We start from the raw sequence: 16,337 nt of genomic DNA on the forward strand, positions 1-16,337 counted from the left end.
CAGATAAATCTAACAGATACCTTCAGAACATTCCATCCTAAAACAGCAGAATATACATTCTTTTCAAGTGCACATGGAACATTCTCCAGAATAGATTACATATTAGGCCACAAAACAAGTCTCAACAATTTCAAAAGATGGAAGTCATACCGTGCATCTTTTCTGACCACAATACTATGAAACTAGAAAGCAATCACAGAAGACAATGTTGGAAGAACACAAATACATGGAGGTTAAAAAATATGCTACTAAACAATGAGTGGGTCAACTAAGAAATCAAAGAGGAAATAAAAAAAAAATACATAGCGACAAACGAAAATGAAAACACATACCTCAAGAAGCATACCTCAAGAAGAAAGAAAATCTCAAACAAACAACCTAATACTAGATCTATAGGAGCTAGGAAAAGAACAAACAAAACCCAAAACCAGTGAAAGGAAGTAAACAATAAAAATATAAGCAGAAATAAACAAAATTGAAACACTCCCCAAAAACACCACAACAGAACACAGCAATCAAACTAGGAGCTAGTTCTTTGAATAGATCAACAAAATTGATAAATCTTTAGCCAGAATCATCAAAGAGGGAGAGAAAGAGAGAATGGAGACTCAAACAAAATCAGAAGTGAAGAGGAGCAATAACAACCAATACCACAGAAATACAAAGGACTATAAGAGAATATTATGAAAAATTATATACCAACAAACTAGACAACCTGGAAGAAATGAATAAATTCCTACAAACATATAATCCAAAACTGAATAAGGAAGAAATAGAAAACTTGAACAGACTGATTACCAAAAATTAAATTGAATCAGTAATCAAAGAACTCCCAACAAACAAAAGTTGAGGACCAGATGGCTTTACAGGTTAATTATAACAAATATTTAAAGAAATATTAATACCTGTTCTTTTCAAACTCTTCCAAATTCATTCATGAGGCATTACTCTGAAAAACTGAAAGCTTTTCCCCTAAGATCAGGAACAAGACAAGGAGTCCACTCACCACTTTTATTCAACATAATACTGGAGTCCTAGCCACAGCAATCAGACAACAAATAGAAATAAAAGACATCCAAATTGGTAAGGAAGAAGTAAAACTTGCAGTATTTGCAGGTGACATGATAACTACATATAGAAAACCCAAAAGACTCCACCAAAAAAATACTAGAACTGATAAATGAATTCAGTAAGGCTATAGGATACAAAAATCAATATACAGAACTCTGTTACATTTCTCTACACTAATAATGAAGTACAGAAGGAGAAATTAAGAAAACAATCCCATTTACAATTGCACCAAAAATAATGAAATACCTATGAATAAATTTAAACAAGAAGGTGAAAGACCTGTATTCTAAAAAATATAAAACACTAATGAAAAAACTGAAGATGACACAAATAAATAAAAAGATATTCCATGTTCATGAACTGGAAGAACTAATACTATTGAAATATCCATTTCTACCAAAAACAATCTACAGATTTAATGCAATTCCTATCATGACACCAACAGCATTTTCATAGAGCTTGAACAAACAATCCTAAAATCTGTTTGGAACCACAAAAGATCCTGAATAGCCAAAACAATCTTGAAAAAGAAGAACAAAACTGAAGGTATCACAATCCCAGGTTTCAAGGTATACTACAAAGCTGTTGTAATCAAAACAGTATGGTACTTGCACAAAACAGACACACAGATTAACAGAACAGAATAGAGAGCCCAGAAATGAACCCACAATTATATGGCCAATGAATCATCAACAAGAATATATAAGAAAAAGATAGTCTCTTCAGCAAATAGTGTTGGGAAAACTGGACAGCTATGGGCAAAAAAATGAAACTGGACCACCTTTACACTGGACCACTTCTTACACCACACATAAAAATTAACTCAAAATGAATTAAGGACTTAAATTCAAGACCTGAAACCATAAAAATCCTCGAAGAGAGCACAAGCAGTAATTTTTCTGACATTAGCCTTAGCAACATTTTTCTAGATATGTCTCTTGAGGCAAGGGACATAAAAGCAAAAATGAACTATTGGGATTACATCAAAATAAAAAGCTTCTGCATGGCAAAGGAAACAATCAATAAAGCTAAAAGCCTACTGAATGGGAGAAGATATTTGCAAATGACCTATCAGATAAAGGGTTAGTATCCAAAACATATAAAGACCTTACACAACTGAACATGAAAAAAAAAAAAACAAACCCAAACAGTCCATTTAAAAGATGGGCAGAAGACATAAACAGACATTTCTCTAAAGATGACATAAAGATGGCCAAGAGACACATGAAAAGATGCTCAACATTACTCATCATCAGAAAAATGCAAATTAAAACCACAATGAGATATCACCTCATACCCATCAGAATGGCTAAAATCTAAAACACAACAAACAACAGGTGCTGGTGAGAATATGGAGAAAAAGGAAACTGCACGCACTATTGGTGGGATTGCAAAATGGTGCAGCCACTGTGGAAAACAGAACAGAGATTCTTAAAAAAGTTAAAAATAGAACTGCCCTATGATCCAGCAATCACACTGGGGGACATACATATATGCACCCCTATGTTTATAACAGCATTATTTACAATAGCCAAACTAAGGAAGAAATTCAAGGGTCCACCAATAAATGAATAGATAAAGAAGATGTGATATACATATGCACAATGGAATATTACTCATCCACTAAAATAGAGTGACATCTTGCCATTTTCAACAACATGGATGGACCTAGAGAGTATAATGCTTAGTGAAATAAGTCAGTCAGAGAAAGACAAATACTATATGATTTCACTCATATGTGTAATTTAAGAAACAAAGCAAATGAACAAAGAAAAAAAGAGACAAACCAAAAAACAGACTATTATGGCTACCATTTACTATTTACTAATAGTAAATAGCTACCATTTACTATTATGGTGGTAAATGGGTGAAATAGGAGAGGGAATTAAGAGTAAATTTATCATGATGAGCACTGAATAATGTATAGAATTGTTGAGTCACTATATTGCATACCTGAAAGCAATACAACACTGTATGTTAAGTCTACTGGAATTAAAATAATATTTAAAAAAATTTAATAAAATAAAATGACCAAGTAAAAAAAATAGATAACATATCTTAAACACTCTAGTGGAAAAGGTGAACAGCATGCAAACCCAGATGGAAAATTTCACCAAAGAAATAAACACTTTAGGGAAAAAAAACAAAAATGCTATATAAATTTTTTAAAAATCATAACAAATAAAGAATGCCTTCAACTGGCTGATCAAAAGATTCAACAAGCCAACAGGAAAAAAATAAGTGAGAAAAAATTAGTGAACTTGAAACTAGGTCAATAGAAATTATGCAAACTGAAACAGAGAAAGACAAGTGAAGAAAAGCAAATACTAAATAGAACCATTAGAACTATGGGTATAACATATGTGTAGGGTGGAATAAATATTTGAAGATATAAAAGCTGAGTATTTCCCCACAAAAATAATGAAATATATTAAGCCACAGGTCCAAGAAGCTCAGAGGACCCCCAAACAGATAACAGTAAAAGAGGAGAAGGGAGAGAAACAAAACTCACACCACAAACATATAAGTAGACCCATAATACTTAAGTGGCTTAAAACTTAAAGAGAAAATCTTTAAGACACTCAAATAAAAAGGAAATATTACATACGGAGAAACAAAGCTAAGACTGACAGTAAGCTTCTCATGTGAAACCATATCAAACAAGATAGAATGATACCTTTAAAATGCTGGGGCGGGGAGGAACTATTAATCCAGAATTTATGCCCGGTGAAAATACATATCAAAAAAGAAAGAAAAGACTTTTTCAGACAAGTAGAAACAGAGAATTTGTTACTAGCCGACTTACACTACAAAAAAAAAATGTTAGAGGAGGCTCCACAGGTAGAAGGGAAATGATACCAGATCAAAACTTGGAATGTGAACCAGTCAGAGCCCCAGAAATGATTAAAATAAAGATTTTCCTAGCTTTGGGTGAATGAAATTCTTTTTAATATAAAAAACTCAATCTAGTCGACTCTATTGGTGCCCCGCCCAGCCCTCCTTTATTGTACTGGTGCAAGGATTCTCCTGGTTGCCCAAGAGGGAAGGGGTGTGGGGAGGGCTTCTATCAGCTCATAGATGCATTCCACCCTTCAGAATTGCCCTTGGCCAGTGGCAGCCACTTGGAGATAGAATGTATGGGATGTTGTGCCCTGCCCCTGAGGAAGGCCTCCAGCCAATAACTAACAGATATGGGGTACCATAAAGACCCACTGCCTTGTCTCAATGGGGAGTAACTCTGTAGTACTATTCATGTTTTAGAGTTCCCTGAATCTACATCTTTGCCTTACCTTTTCTCCTGTCCTAGCCTGCTTCCTTCCCTTTATTACAGATTTCACCTGAGAGCTCTCCCTCAAGATTCGATTTCTCAATCTCTGAGGACTCTGATAAAGACACTCAACATTTTACCACAAACAGTGATCTTAGCCATAGGTTTTTCTACATGTTTTTCAGATTAAGAAACTTCCTCTATACCTTGTTTCCTAGGAGTTTATATCAAGAATGGATGCGATTTTCTGTAAAAAATAATAATAATAATAATCTACATTTATTTATATGATCACGTGATTTTTCTCCTTTATTTGGTTAATATAATAGCTTTTGTATAGTAATTCAGAATTCTTAGAATAAATGTAACTTGGTCATAATTTTTTTAAATAACTTCTTAATCTATTAAAACTTTTCAAATTGTAAAAAGCAAGATTTTCTTTTTCTTTTTTTTCTCTTTTACAAGAGTTCTTCCATAAAGATTAAAGGGAGAAAAACTCATTGAGACTAAGCAGGGAGCAGCAAGAGAAAACCCAAATATATTTAAATCTTCCAAAGCTGCTAACAGCATGAGGAATACTGGCACATTTCTTATTCAAGGAGTCTGTACCAGCTCTGCAAAAGGAACAGTCCTGCCTGCAGGCAAGGGTGGAATGAGAGGGTCTGCAAGTACCCATCAATCTTCAGGCTTCTAAAACCAGCTTTTGCTTGAAGAGCCAAGAAAACTCTATGCTGCAACCCATAGGCAGAGCCTTTCTGAGGATCAAAACACGTGGCTCATCAATCCCATAGGATTATGGGAGTAGGGAATATAAAAGGAATCCACAAACTGGCATAAAGCCTTTAATATTGACAGATTCACAGATTTTTATCAATTTGTGTCACAGAACATCTTCCTCATCTTTCCTTGTTCCTTTAAAAGTTGGAGGAGCTTGACCCCAATTGCCAGTCATTCCATCACTAAATACAGTACTTGTATTTATTAATGAGAAATAGCCATCAACATTGTAACTAGAAAATACATTAATCTTCACATATGGAATAAAGACACCAAAACCCCCCAAATACACAAGCTCTGGAATGATGAGTTTACCCTGCTCCAAATAACTCATTCAGTTCCTCTTGTGACCCCCATTCTTGAGATGGCTTGAAAGACTGGTGACATAGTCTTTATCTGCAAGACTGAAAGATTTCCAAGTTTGTCAACTAATGTAAAATGTTTTTGCATTCTCTGCTAAACTCTACATTCCTCCAGGTCTATGAATATGTCTTGTCTTTTGTTCTGTCTTTCCTGGCAAAGTACCAAGGACACAAGAGATCTGGTCAATTATTATTGAATTAGATATGACTGGCCCATGTGTCTCAATACTGGACCTTGACTTCACTAACACCATTATTTAACCAGGTGTACTACTGAAGAAAGTACCCACAATGGCACTGAAGACAGAAATACTCTGCCAAAATAGAAATCCTAAAAAATCTCTGAAATTATCACCTTTCTTTAAATTTTCTATTGTCCTTCCATTTATATACGAGGCCCAGTGCTTACTGGATGCCTTTAACCTGAAGATCTGGGCTGCTAAGAGTACTTTTGAAACAGTCAGTCAATTGTGAAATAAATACTCTTGATCATCTGATAGCTGACTTGTGACTTGGTTTTTCAGGGAACTCTCCTATGGCTCAGTTTAATCATTATATCACAGAAGAGGCTGTGCCATTTGTAAGCTCAAAACATGATCATTAGGAAAAACTGGCCTCTCCCTTTACTCTTCAAGACCCAGTCTGTTCCTTCCCACCTTTTATAAGCATATTTCCCTGAACAATCTTACTGGGGATGCAGTTAGTATTGACCTTAAAATTGTTCCAATTTGAGAGGCAACGATCCTTGGAAAATGGCCATCATTCCTTATATTCTTGGTTTTTACCTTTTACCAGTGCTCTGACTCAAAGCATTTTGGCTTAAATGGCATTATATAAAGTTGCACCAACTAATTTTACTTCATAGATCTCAGAGATCATCAGAATTTTGGAGCTAGAAGGAACCTCAATGACTGACTAGTCAATTCCATTGTACTAAAATTGAGCTCCAGAATAAATGCATTAGCCTATATCTATAGACAGATTCAAGATGAAAAATCAAGTCTGCAGTCTTTCTAGTGAAGACACTGTACTACCCTCTATGCATAAACCAAATCTGAGAAAATGATCTCATGAGTTCATGCCCAGCAACATGAAAATGTTCCCAAGTCTCTAGAAGCAATGTGATAATTTAAGCAAGCAAGACCTCACTCCAGATTTCCCCCAAAATGAAATACCAGGGCTGCCCTGAACATTGATGCTTCCTGGGTAATTTCTGCTAAATTACAAGAAAGGAGAGGGTCATTGCCTTATTTTGACAGATCCTTTTCACACTTCTGATCCACATATCCTCTTATTCCTACTTTTATTAGGATTAACTGGAATAGGTCTCAAACATCTTATCAAGCAATATTAAGAAATCTCTCTCTGCTATTTTTCCTACCCATTCCAGCCTCATACCCTCTCCTCTAAGGATGGCTCCACAAAAAAAAGAGAGAGTAGAGACCAGTTACTTCTAGAGTCTAGGAAAGGAGCCTGCTAAAAAATGCCTTGCCTTCCAATAATAAATTGTTTTTTCTGACCTCTATGTGAATAGAACTTGAAAACTTGAGCTTTGAGTTGTGATTTGATACCTGAAATTCCTTTCATTCCACAATTAAAGATAAGGCTTTCAGGGTAAACATAGCAGAACTAAGCATTCCCTGGATTCACTAAAGCACATAAAGGGATAGAGACTGACTTGGCTCAATTCTTAGATCTAGTTTTGGAAAACAAGAGGAAAAGGAGAGGTCAAGGGCACTGAAGGGACAGTGAACACAGGAAAAAAGAAAGGCTGGAGGCATTGAAGAGAAAGTCTGCCCACTTCACCATCTGCCCTGAAAAATGCTATGTGTAATTGCTTTCAGGTCTACTCCTCATTTTATTTATTTATTTATTTATTTATTTATTTATTTATTTATTTATTTATTTTTAATATTTATTTATATTTGAGAGAGAGAGCAAGCAGAAAGACAGAAAGTATGACAGCTGTGCTGACAGCTCAGAGCCTGATGCAGGGCTCAAACCCACGAGCCGTGAGATTGTGACCTGAGCCCCCTCATTTTTTTTTTTTAAATCAACTTTGACCACAAAGGCAACTGTTACTGGTCTTCAAATGGACAAGAATATCTTTGGGTGCATCTATCTAGATGAAGATGAGTGGGGAATAGAGTCTTATAGGTGTACTAGAAAGAGATTTTAAAACATATAATATCCTTTTATACCTAATTGTATTACTTAATCAGGATGATATTTTCTATTAACATGGTCCTTTCAAATAAGGAACTCAAAGTGGAAAAGGAATCACAGATTTATAGAAAGCAGAAAAATCAGCTCCCTGTATTCCCATTAAAGTGTTGTCTGTATTAGAAGTCACAAAAAAAATGAAAGATAAACATTCATGTTAAAGAAATTTCCAAATTGATATGATTGCTTCCACAAATGAAATACTGGAAGCAGTGATGATGTTGAGAAAGTGGTAGAATGCAGTCTGTTTTTATTTTCTAGGGGAAAACAAGGCAGAGAAAGAGAAGGAAAAAATAGTGGATAGTGCTCCCATTTACACTGCCTGGGTTAATATGTAATTGACAAGCTTAATGACTGCATAATAATTGCCTCTATTGTTTACTGTCTGGATGGTGGCCAGTCATCACTCTGCCCACCAGGGGCTTTGAGTTTGTAAGGAATGCAGTGAGTAGCTGCATGCCAGGGTCTACATGCCAGGTGTAACCTAGCTGAAGAAGACGTTCAGGAGGAAGTGCATGGGGAGACCTGGTGATGTTCCCAGTGGTGGGGTGTGTCTCTCTGCTCTTGGTAAATAGTCTCACTTCAAAACTGCTATGTGAGTTGTGGCAGAACAGAGCTATGCTGGGCTCCACTTGAAAAAGACAAAGAAAGGAAAACTCTCATGATCCAGAAAAAGTTCTCATTTCTGTCCTATCCAAGCTGTAAAAAAGAAGAAGAAGGAGGAGGAGGAGGAGGAGGAGGAGGAGGAGGAGGAGGAGGAGGGGAAGAAGAAGAAGAAGAAGGAGAAGAAGAAGAAGAAGAAGAAGAAGAAGAAGAAGAAGAAGAAGAAGAAGAAGAAGAAGAAGAAGTAGTAGTAGTAGTAGTAGTAGTAGTAGTAGTAGTAGTAGTAGTAGTAGTGGTGGTGGTGGTGGTGGAGTGTTCCCTTGGCTGTTCTTGCACTGACCTGGGATGTGCTGGGAAGTACTCATCTTTCATGTTTGTTTCATGTCTCAGATTTGCAGGGATGTGAAAAGACATTCCTCCTTACTGTTTCCTGATCCACTTTCTAAGTTCTTGCCTCTTGCTCTTCATAATGTGACATAGGCAAACAGACCAAGACTTTCAATCATGAACTATAGAAAGGATTTCCGTGGAAACGTACGATGAATCCACTGCTATGGTGCTGATCTTGTCTCATCTTGCCTCTTGCAAGGACCAAGATGGTTTGATGTACAAAAACAAGTGTAATTTATTCTCATGTGGTCTTGTTCTTATCTGGGTTACAAGTGTTCTCCCTGATTACCTTAACTTTCATTGGTTTCTTCATTGTCCAATAAATCAAGTTCAGATTCCTGACACCTGAGAAGGCTCTCCTACTACTTTCCCTACCTTCCCTTCCACTTCAACTTAACACTGCTTTATTGTGTTGCTCCATCCTTTCTTCTGCCTAACTAGATGTCTCCTTCTACTCACTCCCTCTCCATTTAAATCATGTTCCTCTGCTGCAAACCTTGTAGTATCTCCCTATTATACATTCTCACACACCTTGTCCTTTTCCTTCATAACACTTATCCCTATGGCCATAAAATGCTTATATGTATAGTCATCAGTGGGGCTACTTTCTTCCTCACTACACAATGAGATCTCTAAAGATAGGGACAACATGTATTATGCTCTGTGACACATATCTAACAGCAAACTGGTAATAGGTGCTTAGATTGTCAAGTTAATAACTATATTAATGGTGATGAACACCAGTTCAAATTTCCACTTCCTTCATAAGATGGACCTTCAACTTTTCCAGCTGAGTATATTCTTGTTAGTCATCATCTGAAGTAGCAGGTGAACTTTGTGCTTCATGCTGGCACTATCATTCTCCATGTTTTGTCAGCATTATCAGGATCTTAGTCTTATCTCCTCTGTTATTCTAAGGCTCCTTGACAGAAGGGACTCTCATTCATTCTTTATATCATTCACAACTTTAATCACAAAAGTTACCTAAATGGGACTCAAAACCTGTTGTCTGAATGATGGATAAATCTTTTATGTATTCCCTTGTTTGCTTAATGTCTATAGTCTCACATTAGGCAAACACATTACCCTACCTACAACAGAATTTAAATAAATAAATAACCAGTTGACATATCTTTTCAGCATTTCAGAGTTTTAACTATGTATGTAGCATATGCTCCTTCCAGGGGCATTCCATTGTGTTCTGAGAAGTCTTGAGTTTAAAGCTGTGAAGGCAGGGCATGAAGAAGTTCTAAGTTTTGGGCCAGAGACAACAGAGGAGGTTAAGAGCCTGAAGCAGCAGGAAAATGAAGAGAGCAGGAATAAGTATTTGCAACAGATGATTTAGGTGGAAAAAATTGTATGCTTCAAGAAACTCAAAAGAGTGACGGGTTTTGAGCTTAAGCCTTTATTGTTTATAAACTTGAGCTAAGGTCTTCATCCTGAATATACTGTGTCACCTTGCTAAAATCACTTTTCTCCCTGAATCTGTTTCCCCATGAGTGAAATGACACAAATGATGCTTATATTTCAGATTGTTTATGTAATTCGTACAATAAAAAGTGAGAAATTGTTCTTATCAGCCCAAAAGGGTTATGTAACTGGGATCACCTAAATGGTGGTTAGGACTGAGAACTGGAGTGAGACAGCTCAGATGGTCTAGGAGACCACAAAGCAGAAGCTTATGTTTCATCAGGAGAGTAAAAGGACCATCACCCTTAAGGCCCTAGAGTAAATGGGGATTAAAAAGTTAAATAAGGAGGAGGTAGTCAGAATTTGAGGAAGGAATGTGGGGGGATGGGGCAGATAGAGCAACTACACAGAATATGAATGAGGCATAAAGTACACAGGGGGTAAGACTAAAAGAGTCTTAGGAGAAGGTAAAAGGGGGACACCCAAGGAAAGAGGAGAGCTGGACAGGACAGGGACCTCAGTATTTCTTCTATGAGATATAAGATAACATACAATGAGAAGAGATTGAAGAGAGGGAATCCACGATCCCATAGATTTGGCATCATGGAAAAAGGCTGGGAGCCAAGGAGCTCCCACAAAAAGTAGACCCCTACATCTTAATCTTTCACAATGTGATATGTCAATTACATCTCAATAAAGCTTGGGAGGAAAAAAAAAAGGACTACCTACTTCCTGCTTATCAGATCCAATCAACATAACATGGCAAGCCAGTGTGATGTTTTGTGGAATAAGATAAAAAAGATAAATTCATAGAGGTGGAAAGGAAAATGGTGGTTGCTGAGGGCTGGGAGAAGGGAGGGAATAGGAAGTAAGTATTTAATAGATATGGAGAGTTTGGGTTTTTGCAAGATGAAAAAAGTTCTGGATATGGATGGTGGTGACAGCAGTACAACAATGTGAATGTGCTTAATGCCACTGAACTGTATACTTAAAAATGGTTAAAATGGGAAGTTTTATGTTACGTATATCTTATCACAATTTTTGAAGGAAAGAAGGAAAGAAAGAAAGAAAGAAAGAAAGAAAGAAAGAAAGAAAGAAAGAAAGAAAGAAAGAAAGAAAGAAAGAAAGAAAGAAAGAAAGAAAGAAAGAAAGAAAGAAAGAAACTTAAAAAGAGTCACTTGTACTCTCTACTAAGAGAATATAAGAACAGGAGCAGTAAAGGAATCCCTGAAGAATTGATGAAAGGAAAAGGGACCACAGAAACCAAAAGTGGAGAAAATGTCCAAGCCAGGCTGTCTTCTTCCTAGAAATGCAACCCACTACATTTTCCAGATTCCTCTGCAGTTGGGTGTGGCCAGGCGGCCAAGTTTTAGCCAAATTAACATTAACAGAATGTTGTAGGCCACTTCCACAAACCAGGTACACAAAAATCTTCCACCTGTGTTTCTCCATGCTGTTTTCCTTCTGAAATGTGGGTGCTCATGGCCAGGGCAACTTTGGAAGCCACATGTTGAAGACAATGAAGCCGCAAGACAAAAGGAGTTCAGACTCCTGCATCACTGCTTGAAGGATAGAACTGTATCGATCAGGACATCTATTTTAACTATCAAGACATCTATTTTAGACATAACATCAGCAAGAAAAAACAAGTCTATTGTGTCCAAGCCAATATACAGTTGGAGGTGAATTCATTATAAGAGTTATCATTAACTGGGGAGGCTGGGGAGGTGACTAAGGAGCCCACTGGCTGCATTTTTGAACAATCAAGTGAGAATTATAAGAAGAGAAAGTGGAAAAGGCTGGGAGAAAGAAAATAAAGGCAGAGGGTATCTATGGATAGTCTTTGAAACCAGGATACAAGAAAAAAAAGAATAACAAAATGTGGCTTTTAACAAATGTTGTTAATAAAGCATGTGCTATTACACATCATGATCCAGTCAGTCCATATCCATCCCTATTTATTGGCTCTCCTCTACTCTATGACCTTGGCCATGGCACATACCCTGTCCTAAGCTTTCTATTTATAGCCACAAGAAAAAATATCAACCAAGTTTCCAATACAGGTTTTTAAAAAACTCCAAGTTCCTTCTCTTGCTTTCCCTCTCTCTCTTTTTCCTCCAAATAATTTTTAATTGTTTAATGTGGGAAAATGTTTTATGGGAATTGCATTCCTTTCTGAGCCACTGCCTGGGTCATTTAAAACTAAACAATAGACAAAACAAAGGGAAACATTAACTTGCGGGGAGGGTGGGGGGGACTTTATAATAACAACCTTCAGGGCTGATCTAGGATTGGCTAAGATGATAAAAGGAGTTAAAAATTTGTGGCCATCCAGGCTACATAAAAATAATATTCAGCTTTCGCCTCTCCTCCTCCCCAACAGGTATGCTCCAGAGAGATGCCTAATTAATTCTGTAGTCCTATCAGTTCCTATTATTGCTAAAATGTTCTCAGATTCTCAGATAAGTCACAGGCCAGTGAATTAATATAGTTGCTAAAGGCTAAAGTTTGCAGAGACTCTAAAGCCATTCACGCAAAAACAAGGTATAAACAGAATTCATTTTAATGACTACTATTATTTTTATTATTTTAAGCAGATAGGTTTATCCAGGACATGCAAACGTAGCTTTTGAGTCTTGGTCGTAAACCTTTAGGCACTTTTCTAGCTCTTGTAATAACACCAATGGGAGATTAAACTAGAAAGTAAATCTACAAATGAGTAGCCATCTTATAATTAGCAAGCACTCTCCTTTATATAAAATTCCATGACAGCCTTTAATAGCCATACTTTATACTCACCTAGAGCCTTTCATCTGAAAAGCTCAAAGCACTTCTTGCTAATACCAGTGCCAATTATCTCAAACTTTTTGTAAGTCAGGGAGCTAGAATTTCCATCCACAAGGCATTTTGGTCATTGCTGGGATCTGAGCCCTTCTGTCTCCATCCCATGTTGTTGTGGGTAACACTCTTTCCCCAGATCACAGCCCCACTCCCAGCCCAATTAAGGGGAGAAGGGATCCTATCAGGGCAAGAAATAGTGGTTTTAGCCACATTAGAGGCAATGGGAGGAAAAGAAGAGGTCAGCCTTTGGAATTAGACCTGACTACACAACATAGCTTTAAACAAATCATCTTAACCTCTCTGAGCTTCAATTTGCTCATCTATAACCAAGAATATAAAATAATACTACAGTTCTTGGCACACCGTCGGCACTCAATAAATACCTGCTTGAGACTATAAAACCATATCATCCTTCCTATCACTAATTTCACTGGATTTTTTTTTTCCCCACTAGATTTTTTAAACCAAGCAATGTTTTATCTGTTTAATATTGGCTGAGAGTCTGCATGGGAATACTGACCATGGTAGGGACTAAATAAATGTTAGTGAAGTTGCACTGGTATAGAAGAAGTGTATATCCAATGCCCAGGAAAACCATACTATCTTGGGTTACCCATAAAAATAAGTCCCATATTTTTTCAATAAGTGCTAACCCCTGGATATGAATGATTTATACTAGTACAATTGTAACCCTTTTTAGTATACTTGAGGTGATTTTCCAAATCCCTTATGTCCTGTATTTATAAACAAAGGTGAATATTGTTAGGAATTTTACCACTTTTTTTTAAATTTTTTTTTCAACGTTTATTTATTATTTTTGGGACAGAGAGGGACAGAGCATGAACGGGGGAGGGGCAGAGAGAGAGGGAGACACAGAATCGGAAACAGGCTCCAGGTTCTGAGCCATCAGCCCAGAGCCTGACGCGGGGCTCGAACTCACGGACCGCGAGATCATGACCTGGCTGAAGTTGGACGCTTAACCGACTGCGCCACCCAGGCGCCCCGAATTTTACCACTTTTTAAAATACCAAATAATAAGTTATTAGTTACAGAGATCTGTTGAAGAAAATCTTATGTTATATAAACTTAAATGTATTACTATGGTTTATGGATTCATTTGGGTTATTTTTAGAAGGCAAAAACTTAGTCCTTTCAGCTATCTGAAGACAAAATTGTATACCTCCCATTATAAATATCACATTTTCATTAGATTTTTCATAGTTCACCAAAAATGCAGCCAAATCATTTATTAGCCAAGAACTATAGAGTCAAAAGGAGTCCCTATTCCCTGGATTTGAAAGTGTTAAAAAAAATTCTAGAGGGTATAACGCTAAGTGAAATAAATCAGAGAAAAACAGATACCATATGATTTCACTCATATGTGGAATTTAAGAAACAAAATAAATAAGGGAAAAAAGAGATAAACAACAACAACAAAAAAAACCAGATTATTAAATACAGAGTACAGACTGTCACCAGAGGGGAGAGGGACAGAGGATAGGTGAAATAGGTGAAGGGGATTAAGAGTATACTATCATATGAGCACTAAGTAATGTACAGAATTGTTGAACCATTATATTGTACACCTAAAACTAACATAACACTGTATGCTAATTATACTTGAATTTTAAAAATTAATTTAAAAATGTTTTAATTATTAACTTACTTGTTAGGCCATGACAGTGACATCACTTACCCAGAACTGTTTTAGCAACCTCAATCAATTCAAAACATGGTAATGATCAAACAGTAAGGACAAGAGTTAGGAGGAGCTTCTGAGTAGGCAAAATAGGTATTAGGAACATTTATGTCTAACAGTCATGAATTTCATTCATAAGAGATACTTTAGCATATCACTCAGAGCTAAGTTACCCTTACTTTGTCCACAATTCTAACAAGTTTTCATTTGATTTCTCCCACTGTCAGTAGTTTAAAAGCAGCAAATCAGAAGTATGTAGACATTAGGAGGAAGAAGACTTCTTACAGCTGTCATCCAATAAGCCAGCAAATTAACAATCCCTTTTTGAATGGTAACTATTTTCTAGCACTTTAGTAGGTACTAAGGGACAGAAAAGTGTAAGTTATTATCCTTGCCCTCCATAGCTTAATACTTCTGTTGAGGATACAAAAGAGCTCCACACAGGAAACAAATAGAAACAAATAAATTACATACCACTGACCATAGCTTTAAAAACTTCAGAGAAAAGAGAAATCAGCATAGGAGAGAATACAAAATATTTCATTGAGGCCAAATCTTTTTTTTTAATTTTTTAAAAAAGGATACAAACAAAATATTAGAGCAAGCCCTGTGTCTGAAGACTTAAAAAAAAACATATGTGTGAAGGGTGATGCCTTATAATCATTGTGGGAGACACTTAAAAGTTTAAAAAAAAGTTTTTCTCAGAAGAGAAAATGAACAGGGACAATTAGGTAGCGTCAAGTATCAAATACAGTGATTTCTTTGTGTATATCTGGAAAACCAAATAAGGAGAAATCAGCTTACAGTGCAGAAGCAAAGACTGCACTAAGGCATTGGAATGTATTTTGAAATATAATCATGTTTTTTTAAAGTTTTCCTTTTATATACTGCTCTTTCAATGGTTTTAGTGAGGGGCTCCTGGCTGGCTCTGTCGGAAGAGCACACAACTCTTGATCTCAGGGCCAAAAGTTCGAGCCCCATGTTGGGTGTGGAGATGGCTTAAATAAATTTAAAAAAAATTTTTTAATTAATTAATTTATTTTAAAAAATTTTTATTTATTTATTTTTGAGAGAGAAAGAGAACAAGCCAGGGAGGAGCAGAGAGAGACAGGGAGACACAGAACCCGAAGCAGGCTACAGGCTCTGAGCTATCAGTGCAGAGCTCAACATGGGACTTGAACTCATGAATTGTGAGAGCATGACCTGAGCTGAAGTCGGATGCTTAACCAACTGAGCCACCACCCAGGTACCCCTTAAAAAAATTTTTTTAAACAAATAAATAAACGGTTTCAGTGCAACTGCATGGAGGCAGAGTAATGGGTGCAATGACCATTCAGTAGTACTGGTTGCGTGACCTGTGTAAGGTCATCCACCCCTGCCCCACTCTACCAGCTCTGCCAATCCATAGGATCACTGACACCTTCCCAGCAGAAATGGCTCTCCTTCACGAGTTTCACAGAGATTTTAATCTGTAATCAGGATTCTGAATAAGAACTTCATGAACTGCTACTCACCCCCAAGTTGGCAAAAAGGGCCAAGTCTATCTGCCAGCATCAGTGGACAACACTGATGATAAAGACCATGGGCCAAAGAATCTGAAGGAGAACAAATGTGCACACACCAAACTTGCCGCCTGATTACTTGGTGACAGATGCTGGCCTGGATTTAAAGGGCACCAAGATAACCCCCAATT

The sequence above is a fragment of the Acinonyx jubatus genome, chromosome A1 (assembly GCF_027475565.1).
Source record: "Acinonyx jubatus isolate Ajub_Pintada_27869175 chromosome A1, VMU_Ajub_asm_v1.0, whole genome shotgun sequence".
Lineage (NCBI taxonomy): Eukaryota > Metazoa > Chordata > Mammalia > Carnivora > Felidae > Acinonyx > Acinonyx jubatus.